The sequence below is a fragment of the Salmo salar genome, chromosome 03 (assembly GCF_965601325.2).
Source record: "Salmo salar chromosome 03, fSalSal1, whole genome shotgun sequence".
Taxonomy (NCBI): Eukaryota; Metazoa; Chordata; class Actinopteri; order Salmoniformes; family Salmonidae; genus Salmo; species Salmo salar.
Genome location: NC_138293.1, coordinates 45,955,670 through 45,971,910, shown reverse-complemented (window position 1 = coordinate 45,971,910; position 16,241 = coordinate 45,955,670). Strand labels below are relative to the sequence as shown.

Genomic DNA, 16,241 nt, shown 5'->3' with positions numbered 1-16,241 from the left:
CTTTTATTTTCCCCAGTGCAAGGTGCACCTGTGTAATGATCATACTGTTTAATCAGCTTCTTAATATGCCAAACCTGTCAGGTGAATTGATTATCTTGGCAAAGGAGACTAACAGGGATGTAAACACATTTGTGCAACACAAAATGAGAAAAATAAGCTTATTGTCTACAATGTTTTATTTCTGCTCATGAAACATAGGACCAACACTTAATATGTTGCATTTATATTTTTGTTCAACGTTGATTTAACCAGTTTGTGCCCTGTGGTGGAGAGGAGAAAATGTCAGGCATGAACAACAATACATCAGTCCTGAGATGGAAGAGAGAAATGGAGAAAGAATGAAAGAGATAACTGTGAAGTGTACATTGTTCATCAGATTCTATGAATTCTTAAAGCGGCAATCAGCAGTTGAAAAAAATGTATGTGTTCTTTCTGCCACTGTTTCGCTAAAAACTGAGGGATGGGGCTTGAGAATTGCAACCACTCTCAAATTCATAGACAGACCCACAGAGTTTCTAAAACTAGAGGTGCAACGTCATAAGAATTCCGGAAACGCTTGCCAAACAGACCAGGCTGGGGTTTGAGAATACAATGAGAGAAATGAAAAATTCTTCCTTTGTTGTTCATTTTCTCAAAATCTAAAGGCACAACCCAGATTCGAGACAACGTCTTAAAGAGTTGAACATGTGATTACTCCAACCTCGTGAAATTGACAATTAATTTTTTTTGTTGGACAAAAACATTTTTAATATCGAAGAAGTGCCTTTGATTTGACGCCCTGCACATGCGCAGTTCGGCGTGAGACAACTGTTAGAACATATGCGCATGACCTTAGCTAACCAACATTGACATGACATGGCCTACAAGTGTGATCTGGGATTTTATTGGAGAAGCAGTTTCTGTCTATCTTTATACTGCACTGTCTTTGACAGAGCTATGGATGTAAGGACTGACCATCCATGATAACAAAATTATAGTTTTAACCATGGTTTACATTTACTTTGTTTACAAACATTGGGGTAAAACATGCTTATACTTTGGGTTCTGATGAGGCAAGACAGTTGAACTAAACTCATGAGGCATTTCTAAGTTATATTATTCAAGAATCAATGGGCACATATCAATATTTTATAAGTCCAAAAATGGACATACTGTAGTAACCCAGCTAACAACAAATGTTCCCACAACTTTAGAGAATGTTCCCTTATGAGTCTCTATAGGTCATTAACTAATGTTTTCATAGGAATTTACCCAGGATGTCAAATAGAACTTACCTAAAACATGGTTACCATGTTCTCAGAACTTAAGATATTAATGTTCTAGACATGGGAATGTTGCAAGAACATTCATGTGTCCCATTTCTGTGGGTTAGGAGAATATTCCATAAACGTCCCACCAAACATACACAGAACATGGTTGCCATGTTCTCAGAATATAAGACATTAATGTTCTAGACACGTTTCATGGGAAAGTTGCAGGAACAGGAACTTTCTCACAAACATTGTGTTGTATAAAATAAATAAAACAATTCTGACATTGTATTCCCATTTAAACAGTGTTGTCCTTTAAAATGGTTGAAAGCACAGTGATAACACATTTACTGTAGATGACACCTAAACAAGAAATCAGACTTTGTTTTTCAATCGGAATTTGGTTGTCCTTTTAGATGGCTGAAAGCATAGTGATAACACATTAGGAATTCAACAAACTTCTTGCTGACTTTTAGAGTTGGTGAAAAAAGGTTGCAATCTCCCTGACGTCTCTACCAAATATTACCCACATTTACATGTTGAAATAGTGTGGTGTGTGTGTGCCCAGTGGGTAGCTTGTAGAGGCTCTAATCAGAGTAGTAACAGTTGATGGAGCAGAAGTCACCCGTAGTGGACCTTTGTCAGTTCTGTAATGCTGCCTATGACCCTCTATAATTCAATAACCTCTCTCCTCCCATTGAAACAGTGTTTGTGTATTGCTCGTCACACCACAATGGCCCTGCAATACAACTCTACCTTCAGGCACAAACAGAACTGACAAAGGTCCACTACGGGTGACTTCTGCTACATCAAATGTTACTACTCAAGTTGTCTAACTAACCAGAAGCTCTATTGTAAGGAAACTAGAACATTCAATTCAATTCCATATACTTTAGATGTCCCGCAAGGGGCAAATATGCTTGGCAAGCAGTGCAATTTGGTAGCTTTACAAAATCTTATATCTATACCCCAAACAAGAAAAAGTTGGTAAGATGATAACACAGTACAACTCAACAGGCAGTACAGTATATATATATTAAAAAAGCGAAATCTCACACAGAGAGCTTTGATGATAAAATTACAGGGTGGCAGGTAGCCTAGTGGTTAGAGTGTTAAGCCAGTAATCGCAAGGTTGCTGGATTGAATCCCCGAGCTGACAAGGTAAACATCTGTCTCTGATTCAGAGGTGTTGGGTTAAATGCGGAAGACACATTTCAGTTGAATGCATTCAGTAGTACAACTGAGTAGGGGTCTCCCTTTCCCCATACCCTTACAAATGTGTAGTCTAATCAAGAAATGCAACAGGATGTATTGGGTTTAGGTGCATTTCTCCATAAATAACTACAATCATGCTGAACAACAAAATGTAAAACAGGGAGAGATGGAAAAGATAGATGAACCTACATCAGTGTGATTAAAAAAAATGTGATTCCCTTTCATGAGCAGCTCATTCTGTGAGCCTACAAACAGCAGAGAGTGCCAGAGTGTGTGGGTGAAACAGGTGGGAAGTGGAGAGGAGAAAATGTCAGGCATGAACAACAATACATCAGTCCTGAGATGGAAGAGAGAAATGGAGAAAGAATGAAAGAGATAACTGTGAGGTGTACATTGTTCATCAGATTCTATGAATTCTTAAAGCGGCAATCAGCAGTTGAAAAAAATGTAAGTGTTCTTTCTGCCACTGTTTCGCTAAAAACTGAGGGATGGGGCTTGAGAATTGCAACCACGCTCAAATTCATAGACAGACCCACAGAGTTTCTAAAACTAGAGGTGCAACGTCATAAGAATTCCGGAAACGCTTGCCAAACAGACCAGGCTGGGGTTTGAGAAGACAATGAGAGAAATGAAAAATTCTTCCTTTGTTGTTCATTTTCTCAAAATCTAAAGGCACAACCCAGATTCGAGACAACGTCTTAAAGAGTTGAACATGTGATTACTCCAACCTCGTGAAAGTGACATTTTTTTTAAAATTTTGACAAAAACATTTTTATATCGAAGAAGTGCCTTTGATTTGACGCCCTGCATATGCGCAGTTCGGCGTGAGACAACTGTTAGAACATATGCGCATGACCTTAGCTAACCAACATTGACATGACATGGCCTACAAGTGTGATCTGGGATTTTATTGGAGAAGCAGTTTCTGTCTATCTTTATACTGCACTGTCTTTGACAGAGCTATGGATGTAAGGACTGACCATCCATGATAACAAAATTATAGTTTTAACCATGGTTTACATTTACTTTGTTTACAAACATTGGGGTAAAACATGCTTATACTTTGGGTTCTGATGAGGCAAGACAGTTGAACTAAACTCATGAGGCATTTCTAAGTTATATTATTCAAGAATCAATGGGCACATATCAATATTTTATAAGTCCAAAAATGGACGTACTGTAGTAACCCAGCTAACAACAAATGTTCCCACAACTTTAGAGAATGTTCCCTTATGAGTCTCTATAGGTCATTAACCTCTATGGGACCGGCGGGACGAATTCGTCCCACCTACGTAACAGCCACTGCCATCCTGTGGCGCGATTTTCAAAATCTTCAAAATCATATTACTTCAATTTCTCAAACATATGACTATTTTACAGCCATTTAAAGATAAGACTCTCGTTAATCTAACCACACTGTCCGATTTCAAAAAGGCTTTACAACGAAAGCAAAACATTAGATTATGTCAGCAGAGTACCAAGCCAGAAATAATCAGACACCCATTTTTCAAGCCAGCATATAATGTCACCAAAACCCAGAAGACAGCTAAATGCAGCACTCACCTTTGATGATCTTCATCAGATGACAACCCTAGGACATTGTGTTATACAATACATGCATGTTTTGTTCAATCAAGTTCATATTTATATCAAAAACCAGCTTTTTACATTAGCATGTGACGTTCAGAACTAGCATACCCCCCGCAAACTTACGGGGAATTCGCTAACATTTTACTAAATTACTCACGATAAACGTTCACAAAAAGCATAACAATTATTTTAAGAATTATAGATACAGACCTCCTCTATGCACTCGATATGTCCGATTTTAAAATAGCTTTTTGGTGAAAGCACATTTTGCAATATTCTAAGTACATAGCCCAGGCATCACGGGCTCGCTATTTAGACACCCGGCAAGTTTAGCACTCACCATAATCATATTTACTATTATAAAAATGTCATTACCTTTTGTTGTCTTCGTCAGAATGCACACCCAGGACGTCTACTTCAATAACAAATGTTGGTTTGGTCCAAAATAATCCATCGTTATATCCGAATAGCGGCGTTTTGTTCGTGCGTTCCAGACACTATCCGAAATAGTAAAGAAGTGTCGCGCGCTTGGCGCAATTCCTGACAATAAAATTCAAAGTATTCAATTGCCGTACGTCGAAGCATGTCAACCGCTGTTTAAAATCAATTTTTACGTCATTTTTCTCGTAGAAAAGCGATAAAATTCCGACAGGGAATCTCCTTTTCGGCAAACAGAGGAAAAAATCCCAAAGGCGGGGGCGGTCGGGGTCACGCGCATAAGCTAGTGTCTCTTGATGGGCCACTTGAGAAAGGCGATAATGTGTTTCAGCCTGGGGCTGGAATGACGACATTCTCTTTTTTCCCGGGCTCTGAGAGCCTATGGACGACGTGGGAAGTGTCACGTTAGAGCAGAGATCCTTAGTAAATGATAGAGATGGCAAAGAAGTTCCAGAAATGGTCAGACAGGCCACTTCCTGTAAAGGAATCTCTCAGGTTTTGACCTGCCATTTGAGTTCTGTTATACTCACAGACACCATTCAAACAGTTTTAGAAAATTTAGGGTGTTTTCTATCCATATGTAATAAGTATATGCATATTCTAGTTACTGAGTAGGAGTGGTAACCAGATTAAATCGGGTATGTTTTTTATCCAGCCGTGTCAATGCTGCCCCCTAGCCCTAACAGGTTAACTAACGTTTTCATAGGAATTTACCCAGGATGTGCTAGGAATATTTACAAGAAAATATTCCCTTAATGTCAAATAGAACTTACCTAAAACATGGTTACCATGTTCTCAGAACTTAAGATATTAATGTTCTAGACATGGGAATGTTGCAAGAACATTCATGTGTCCCGTTTCTGTGGGTTAGGAGAATATTCCATGAACGTCCCACCAAACATACACATAACAAGGTTGCCATGTTCTCAGAATATAAGACATTAATGTTCTAGACACGTTTCATGGGAACGTTGCAGGAACATTTATGTGTATCAATTGTCAGGACGTCGCTTTATAGTTCTAAAGAATTGTTCTCCCCCCAAAAAATTCTTTACACATCACGCCTTGTTACTGTTGCCGAGCCAGTCAATGCCCTGATTGGTGAACCACGGATCCATTTAGTTTCAAAATTCGTGCTCAAGAAGAAATCCTACAGATTCCCATATCTGAGTGACAAACTCATTTTAACTATATCAGATAGGTTTTTTAACTTTGACATTAACATATTTTGATAAGAATGGGAGAGTAGGGTGATTCCCTTAGCTTGTCTGTCAAACTCATTCCACAGAGGGCCGAGTGTCTTCCTCCCTTGTAATTGATTGATGAATTAAGGTCACTAATTAGGAAGGAACTCCTCTCACCTGGTTGTCTTGATCTTAATTGAAAATAATAATAAATAAAACAGCAGACACTAGGCCCTCCATGTAAGGAGTTTGACACACCTGTCTTACCGGTCTGAAATCCAGGCCATCAGCACCAATGACAAGCACCATAACCACTGTCACAATAAAGGATATCTCTAGGACATGTACTTATTGGGTCAGTATAGTTAGACCCTGTCCAGTACTGAAGAAAGCCTAACCCCTCCTCCCTAGGCACTTATGTGTATCTGAAACAACTTTATAGGTGTAAGGCTGTAAGAAATAGGGTGAATTCACGTTGAAGTAAATCTCAACTCTGTTAAAAGTACACTCAAGAAACACGTTTATTGATCATTGTGATTCAGGAGTATCATTATAATATGTTAACATCGCAGAAGATTGGTGGCACGCTAATTGAGGAGGACAGGCTCGTGGTAATGGCTGAAGTGGAATAAGTGGAATGGTATAAAATACATGTGATCCCTGCTTTTTGTTGCTGTTTCCACCTTCCCTGCGAGCTGCCCTGTCTGGAACTGTGAGGAGTAACAGCGTAGCCTACGTTGCTACCATGAGAAAGACCAAAGCCGGTGGGAGTACCTTTGAGGAGGGTGGTGTCTGTCTATCACAGGTGAAGGAAATTTTAGACAAACAAAAAGATTTCTACAAGCAGTTGTTACAACATCAAGAAAATAGCTTCAAGAGTTGTGTACAAATACTGGTGAAGTCAACTAATAAAAGAATGGACGATCTGATCAGACAGGTCCAGGACCTGAAGAACAGTTTGTAGTTCTCCCAGGGTCAGTTCGATAAGTTTAAACAGGAAAATGGCAAGATTACAGAAATCTAAGTCATTGAGAGAGGACTTTAGTTCTGTATGTGAATCCATGATAACAATGACAGACAAATCAGATTATCTCGAGGGACAATCAAGGCAGAACAACATTGTTGTGGACGGAATCGCAGAATCTCCACATAAGACCTGGTCAGAGTCTGAGGACAAAGTGAGGGAAATGATCTCAGAGAAACTGAAGATGGACCACAGGAAGATTCCCACAGGATTGGAAAACCCACCACCGGCCCACGTGACAGGCCCAGGCCAATAGTGTTTCAAGATAGGCCCAGGCCAAGTTCAAGACAGACCCATGCCAATCAAGTTCCTGATGTTCAAGGACAAGGTAGCTGTTCTGGAAAGAGCCAACAAATTGAGAGGAACATACATTTTCCTCAATGAGGACTATCCTGAAGCTGTGCGCCAGAAGAGAAAATAACTTATCCTGTCCATGAAAGCTGCCAGAGCGCGTGGGGTCAATGCTTACATCTGCTATTACATTTACATTTAAGTCATTTAGCAGACGCTCTTATCCAGAGCGACTTACAAATTGGTGCATTTTATGATATCCAGTGGAACAACCACTTTACAATAGTGCATCTAAATCTTTTAAGGGGGGGGGGGGGGGTTAGAAGGATTACTTTATCCTATCCTAGGTATTCCTTAAAGAGGTGGGGTTTCAGGTGTCTCCGGAAGGTGGTGATTGACTCCGCTGACCTGTCATAGACTGCTATGACAGGTCATTGTCCACCCTCATTCCCAAAAGCCTGGAAGGGATGAGAGAGCCAAGCCTATGGGTTCGTAGATTCAACCCCAGAGCGCACACACACACACAAACTGATTAATGGACCGCGGAATTCGTTTTTTTCTCTTGCTTAGTTTGTCTCTTGAGAAGCTACCCAGGAAAGGCTGAAAATAGCCCATATTAATGTATGTAGCTTTAGAAAGAAGGTTAATGAAATAAATAACTTACATAGCACAGTCAGTGTAGTCAGCTCAGCTATCCCCATTGAGACCGTGTCTGTGCCTCGACCTAGGTTGGGCAAAAGTAAACATTGCGGTGTTCGCCTTAGCAATGTCACTAGAATAAAGACCTCCTCCATTCCTGCCATTATTGAAAGAGATCGTGATACCTCACATCTCAAAATAGGGCTACTTAATGTTAGATCCCTTACTTCAAAGGCAGTTATAGTCAATGAACTAATCACTGATCATAATCTTGATGTGATTGGCCTGACTGAAACATGGCTTAAGCCTGATGAATTTACTGTGTTAAATGAGGCCTCACCTCCTGGTTACACTAGTGACCATATGCCCCGTGCATCCCGCAAAGGCGGAGGTGTTGCTAACATTTAAGATAGCAAATTTCAATTTACAAAAAATGAAAACAACAACGTTTTTGTCTTTTGAGCTTCTAGTCATGAAATCTATGCAGCCTACTCAATCACTTTTTATAGCTACTGTTTACAGGCCTCCTGGGCCATATGCAGCGTTCCTCACTGAGTTCCCTGAATTCCTATCGGACATTGTAGTCATAGCAGATAATATTCAAATTTTTGGTGACTTTAATATTCACATGGAAAAGTCCACAGACCCACTCCAAAAGGCTTTCGGAACCATCATTGACTCAGTGGGTTTTGTCCAACATGTCTCTGGACCTACTCACTGCCACAGTCATACTCGGACCTAGTTTTGTCCCGTGGAATAAATGTTGTGGATCTTAATGTTTTTCCCCATTATCCTGGACTATCGGACCACCATTTTATTACGTTTGCAATCGCAACAAATAATCTGCTCAGACCCCAACCAAGGAGCATTAAAAGTCGTGCTATAAATTTTCAGACAACCCAAAGATTCCTTGATGCCCTTCCAGACTCCCTCTGCCTACCCAAGGACGTCAGAGGACAAAAATCAGTTAACCACCTAACTGAGGAACTCAATTTAACCTTGCGCAATACCCTAGATGTAGTTGCACCCCTAAAAACTAAAAACATTTGTCATAAGAAACTAGCTCCCTGGTATACAGAAAATACACGAGCTCTGAAGCAAGCTTCCAGAAAATTGGAACGGAAATGGCGCCACACCAAACTGGAAGTCTTCCGACTAGCTTGGAAAGACGGTACCGTGCAGTATCGAAGAGCCCTCACTGCTGCTCGATCATCCAATTTTTCCAATTTAATTGAGGAAAATAAGAACAATCCGAAATTTATTTTTGATACTGTCGCAAAGCTAACTAAAATGCAGCATTCCCCAAGAGAGGATGGCTTTCACTTCAGCAGTAATAAATTCATGAACTTCTTTGAGGAAAAGATCATGATCATTAGAAAGCAAATTACGGACTCCTCTTTAAATCTGCGTATTCTTCCGAAGCTCCATTGTCCTGAGTCTGCACAACTCTGCCAGGACCTAGGATCAAGGGAGACACTAAAGTGTTTTAGTACTATATCTCTTGACACAATGATGAAAATAATCATTGCCTCTAAACCTTCAAGCTGCATACTGGACCCTATTCCAACTAAACTACTGAAAGAGCTGCTTCCTGTGCTTGGCCCTCCTATGTTGAACATAATAAACGGCTCTCTATCCACCGGATGTGTACCAAACTCACTAAAAGTGGCAGTAATATCTCTTGAAAAAGCCAAATCCTGACCCAGAAAATATAAAAAACTATCGGCCTATATCGAATCTTCCATTCCTCTCAAATATTTTAGAAAAAGCTGTTGCGCGGCAACTCACTGCCTTCCTAAAGACAAACAATGTATACGAAACGCTTCAGTCTGGTTTTAGACCCCATCATAGCACTGAGACTGCAATTGTGAAGGTGGTAAATGACCTTTTAATGGCATCAGACCGAGGCTCTGCATCTGTCCTCGTGTTCCTAGATCTTAGTGCTTCATTTGATACCATCGATCACCACATTCTTTTGGAGAGATTGGAAACCCAAATTGGTCTACACAAACAAGTTCTGGCCTGGTTTATATCTTATCTGTCGGAAAGATATCAGTTTGACTCTGTGAATGGTTTGTCCTCTGACAAATCAACTGTAAATTTCGGTGTTCCTCAAGGCTCCGTTTTAGGACCACTATTGTTTTCACTATATATTTTAACTCTTGGGGATGTCATTCGAAAACATAATGTTAACTTTCACTGCTATGCGGATGACACACAGCTGTACATTTCAATGAAACATGGTCAAGCCCAAAAATTGCCCCTCACTAGAAGCCTGTGTTTCAGACATAAGGAAGTGGATGGCTGCAAACGTTCTACTTTTAAACTCAGACAAAACAGAGATGCTTGTTCTAGGTCCCAAGAAACAAAGAGATCTTCTGTTGAATCTGACAATTAATCTTGATGGTTGTACAGTCGTCTCAAATAAAACTGTGAAGGACCTCGGCGTTACTCTGGACCCTGATCTCCATTTTGAAGAACATATCAAGACTGTTTCAAGGACATCTTTTTTCCATCTACGTAACATTGCAAAAATCAGGAACTTTCTGTCCAGAAATGATGCAGAAAAGTGTATCAATGCTTTTGTTACTTGTAGGTTGGACTACTGCGATGCTCTACTTTCCGGCTACCCGGATAAAGCACTAAATAAACTTCAGTTAGTGCTAAATACGGCTGCTAGAATCCTGACTAGAACCAAAAATGTGATCATATTACTCCAGTGCTAGCCTCCCTACACTGGCTTCCTGTTAAGTCAAGGGCTGATTTCAAGGTTTTACTGCTAACCTACAAAGCATTACATGGGCTTGCTCCTACCTATCTTTCTGATTTGGTCCTGCCGTACATACCTACACGTACGCTACAATCACAAGACGCAGGCCTCCTAATTGTCCCTAGAATTTCTAAGCAAACAGCTGGAGGCAGGGCTTTCTCCTATAGAGCTCCATTTTTATGGAATGGTCTGCCTACCCATGTGAGAGACGCAGACTCGGTCTCAACCTTTAAGTCTTTACTGCAGACTCATCTCTTCAGTAAGTCCTATGATTGAGTGTAGTCTGGCCCAGGAGTGTGAAGGTGAACAGAAAGGCACTGGAGCAACGAACCGCCCTTGCTGTCTCTACCTGGCCGGTTCCCCTCTCTCCACTGGGATTCTCTGCCTCTAACCCTATTACAGGGGCTGAGTCACTGGCTTACTGGTGTTCTTCCATGCCGTCCCTAGGAGGGGTGCATCACTTGAGTGGGTTGAGTCACTGACGTGGTCTTCCTGTCTGGGTTGGCGCCCCCCCTTGGGTTGTGCCATGGCGGAGATCTTTGTGGGCTATACTCGGCCTTGTCTCAGGATGGTAAGTTGGTGTTTGAAGATATCCCTCTAGTGGTGTGGGGGCTGTGCTTTGGCAAAGTGTGTGGGGTTATATCCTGCCTGTTTGGCCCTGTCCGGGGGTATCATCGGATGGGGCCACAGTGTCTCCTGACCCCTCCTGTCTCAGCCTCCAGTATTTATGCTGCAGTAGTTTATGTGTCGGGAGGCTAGGGTCAGTCTGTTATATCTGGAGTATTTCTCCTGTCTTTTCCGGTGTCCTGTGTGAATTTAAGTATGCTCTCTCTAATTCTCTCTTTCTTTCTTTCTTTCTTTCTTTCTTTCTTTCTTTCTTTCTTTCTTTCTTTCTTTCTTTCTTTCTTTCTTTCTTTCTTTCTTTCTCCCTCTCTCTCTCTCTCTCTCTCGGAGGACCTGAGCCCTAGGACCATGCCTCAGGACTACCTGGCATGATGACTCCTTGTTGTCCCCAGTCCACCATGCTGTGCTGCTGCTCCAGTTTCAACTGTTCTGCCTGCGGCTATGGAACCCTGACCTGTTCACCGGACGTGCTACCTGTCCCAGACCTGCTGTTTTCAACTCTCTAGAGACAGCAGGAGCGGTAGAGATACTTTCAATGATCGGCTATGAAAAGCCAACTGACATTTACTCTTGAGGTGCTGACTTATAGCACCCTCTACAACTACTGTGATTATTATTATTTGACCATGCTGGTCATTTGTGAACATTTTAACATCTTGGCCATGTTCTGTTATAATCTCCACCCGGCACAGCCAGAAGAGGACTGGCCACCCCTCATAGCCTGGTTCCTCTCTAGGTTTCTTCCTAGGTTTTGGCCTTTCTAGGGAGTTTTTTCTAGCCACCGTGCTTCTACACCTGCATTACTTGCCGTTTGGGGTTTTAGACTGGGTTTCTGTACAGCACATTGAGAAATCAGCTGATGTATGAAGGGCTATATAAATAGATTTGATTTGATATTGTCATGACTTCCGCCGAAGTCGGCTCCTCTCCTTGTTCGGGCAGCGTTCGGCGGTCAACGTCACCAGTATTCTAGCCATCGCCGCTCCACTGTTCATTGTTCCATTTGTTTTGTCTTGTTTCCCCGCACACCTGGTTTACATTCCATAATCACATTACATATATATTCCCTCTGTTCCCCCCATGTCTTTGTGTGGAATTGTTTTTGTTACGTGTTTTGTGTGACACACCAGGCTGGTTTTTCTCCGGGTACCGTGTTCACCCGTAGTATGTTTGATTGTTAAACATTTTTGCATCATTGTGACTTTGTTGCGCTTTTCACTTTTGCTTTTGGCTGGAGGTTTGTTTGACGCAGTTGCTTGCTTCTACCAAATAAAGTGCGCCCCTGATCACAACTCTCTGCTCTCCTGCACCTGACTTCTACACCAGTAGCGCACAACCTGAGACTCATTTAGATAATTCCTTTGATGATACAGCAGTAGCAATACAAGGATATAACATCTATAGAAGAGACAGGAATGCTTATGGGGAGATGTTTCTATATATATATTCAGAGCCATATTCCTGTAATGCTTAGAGAAGATCTCTGTCAAGTGTTATTGAAGTGCTGTGGTTGCAGGTTTACCTGCCTCATCTAAAGCCTATTATTTTGGGGTGTTGCTATAGACCATCAAGTGCTAACAGTCAGTATCTAAATAATGTGTGTGAAATGCTTGATAGTGTATGTGATGTTGTTGAATTCTAGTTTGAAATACTTGCTTTACTAGAAGTTAATTGTTACATGTATGAGGAATGTATATGGTGGGGTCAATGGAGGTTGTATAAGAGCCAGCGCCCTGAAAAGTTACTAAGTAAGGGTAAAGGGAATAACATGGTTGCGGTCACTGATAAGGGTGGATAGCTGTTGATTAGTTTGTGGACCAAGGTCAGGCCAGGTCACATGAAGGGAGAAGGCACAGTTTATTACCCACATCCCTAAACTTCCTGCCTAGCAACAATAATGTAGTGTTTAGAGAAAGGAGGAGACTCTGCCTAAATGGGGGTATAAATATGTGTTTGTGTAAAGAGGGCTTTGTCTTTGCAGCTGTTTGACCCAGTGGGTGAATAAACTTGGTTTGAGCTTTTCCTAGTTGTCCGTTAGGTTCTAAATAACCAGTGTAAAACTGATACAATGTAAACAGAGAGGTCAACTTTCTTGGGGACCTCAATATTGACTGGTTTTCATCAAACAGTCCGCTCAAGAGGAAGCTTCCCAGGTTCAGGTTATTAATTAATCAACCTCCAGGGTGTTTACAAACACGACAGGAACAAGATCACCCACATGTAGTGATCACATTTTTTGCTTTAACTCTTATGTGCATGATCTAAAAAATATTTGTTGGTCTGATGTGATTAATAAAGAGCATCCAGACGGGTGCACTTGTTTAATTTGTGAAATTGCTGCTTCCAATTATTGATAAACATGCACCTGTTAAGAAACTGACTTTTAGAAATATTAATGGATTAATGAGGAATTGAAAAACTGTATGGTTGAAAGTAATGGGGTAAAAGGAGTGGCTAATAAGTCTGGCTGCACATCTGTGGCTGATTTATTGCAGATTAAGAAATTATGTGACTAAATTCAACAAAAAGAAAAAAGAAAATAAATGAAGCCAAGATCAATGATATAAAGGATGATGGGGAAAAAAAACTTTGGAGTACTTTAAATGAAATTATTGGAAGGAAGACAAATTCAAGTCCACCCTTTCATCAAATCAGATGGCGTATTCATCACAAAACCATTTTATGTTGCCAATTATTCTAATGATTACTTTATTGGCAAAGTGGGCAAACTTAGGCAGGAAATGGCAACAATGAACAGTGAGCCATTAAGGCCACTCCTACCTGTCATACATTTAATCTGAATCTAAAGGAAGGTGTTTGTCCTCAGCCAAAGTAATTCCGCTACCCAAGAGTGGTAAAGCGGCCTTTACTGGTTCTAACAGCAGACCTATCAGCTTGTTGCCAGCTATCAGCAAACTATTGGAATAAATTGTGTTTGACCAAATACAATGCCATTTCTCTGTAAACAAATTGGCAACAGACTTTCAGCATGCTTATAGAAAAGAGCACTCACCATGTACTGCACTGACACAAATGAATGATGATTGGTTGAAAGAAATTGATCATAAGAGGATCGTGGGAGCTGTACTGTTAGATTTCAGTGCAGCCTTTGATATTATTGACCATAACATGGGTTTTCTTTAAATGGAAACCTCTCTATTATCAAACATGTAGGGTGTGGTGTACCACAGGACAGCTCTCTAGGCCCTGCTACCCTTTTTTATTTTTACCAATGATCTGCCACTGGCATTAAACAAAGACTGTGTGTCCATGTATGCTGATGATTCAACCATATACATGTCGGCAATCACAGCTAGTGAAGTTACAGAAATCCTTAACAAGGAGTTGCAGTCAGTTTTGGAGTGGGTGGCCAGTATAAATTGGTCCTGAACATCTCTAAAACTCAGAGCATGAATTTGGTACAAGTCATTCCCTAAACTCTAAATCTCAGCTGAATCTGGTAATGAAGGGGTTGGCTGTTTTTTATTTTATTTATTAATTTAACCTTTATTTAACTAGGCAAGTCAGTTAAAAACAAATTCTTATTTACAATGACAGCCTACATCAGCCAAACCCAGACAACGCTGGGCCAATTGTGCGCCACCCTATGGGACTCCCAATCACAGCTGCTTGTGATACAGCCTGGAATCAAACCAGGGTGTCTATAGTGACGCCTCAAGCACTAAGATGCAGTGCCTTAGACCACTGTGCCACTCGCTGTTGAACAAGTTAAGGATACTAAATTACTTGGTGTTACCTTAGATTGTAAATTGTCATGGTCAAAACATATATAATCAATGGTTGTAAAGATGGGAGGTCTGTCCATAATAAAGAGATGCTCAGATTTTTTGACACCACACTCCAAAAAGCAAGTCCTGCAGGCTGTAGTTTTGTTTTATTTTTACTATTATCAAGTCATGTGGTCAAGTGTTGAAAAGAAAGACCTAGTTCAGCTGCAGCTGGCCCAGAACGCAGCGCATGTCTTGCTCTTCATTGTAATCAGAGGGCTAATATAAATTACATGCATGGCAGTCTCTCTTGGCTAAAAGTTGAGACTGACTGCATCACTTCTTATTTTTATAAGAAACATTAATGTATGGAACATTCCAAATTGTTTGCGTAGTCAACTTACATACAGCTCTGACACACACACCTTCCCCACCAGACATGCCACCAGGGGTCTTTCCACAGTCCCCAAATCTAGAACAAATTCAAGGAAGTGTACGGTATTATATAGAGCTATTATTGCATGGAACTCCATTTCATCTCATATTGCTCAAATGAACAGCTAACCTGGTTTAAAAATTCAGATAAAGCAATACCTTACTGCACAATGCCACTCCCCTATTTGACCTAGATATTTTGTGTGGATGTATTGATATGAAGGCTATGTGTGCCACTTTAAAATGTATTTAGTTCTGACCTTTAGCTGTTCTGACTATTAATATTCTGTATTGTGTCATGTTGTTTCATGTCTTGTGTGGACCAGGCCTGTAATTTCATGATTTTATGGGCAAGGCCAATTGGCCTTCAAGAGATGCCCAATCTACAACAAGGGCAACAAGGCCATTAACAAAAATAGCCAATTAAATTGCTTTGAAAACCGAAATACCGCAGCTATTCTGTTATGAAAAAAATAAGTGTATGTAAATGGAGATAAATAATTAGCCGACATATCGAATTGCAGGTGATGGCCAGACCTACAGTGAGGGAAAAAAGTATTTGATCCCCTGCTGATTTGCCCACTGACAAAGAAATGATCAGTCTATAATTTTAATGGTAGGTTTATTTGAACAGTGAGAGACAGAATAACAACAACAAAAAATCCAGAAAAACGCATGATACTCCCCAGGCCTTGTCCAGGGTCCTGCCCCATCCAGGATTTCCTCCCAGGTCCAGTCATCCGGCCCACGCTGCTTGGTCCTTTGGTGGTGGGATCTTCTGTAACGATTGTGCAAAGGAGTAGACCAAGGTACAGCATGGTAAGTGTTCATCTTGATATTTATTTTAACTCTGAACACTTAAACAAAATAATAAACAATGGAAAACGACCGTCACGTCTTGCAGGCTTCACACGCAGTACAAAAATAAGATCCCACAACTCAAGGAGGGAAAAGTGCTGCCTAAGTATGGTTCCCAATCAGAGACAACGATAGGCAGCTGCCTTTTATTGGAAACCATACCTGGCCAAAACATAGAAATATAAACCATAGAAT

The 16,241-nt window shown here is 40.8% G+C and overlaps 1 protein-coding gene across 1 annotated transcript in view; it reads right to left on the bottom strand.

Moving 5' to 3' along the window:
* The window catches only part of LOC106600589 (voltage-gated potassium channel subunit beta-1), a 98,363-nt gene that overhangs the window by 14,127 nt on the left and 67,995 nt on the right, over positions 1-16,241 (bottom strand). The gene's annotated exons all lie outside the window — the stretch shown is intronic.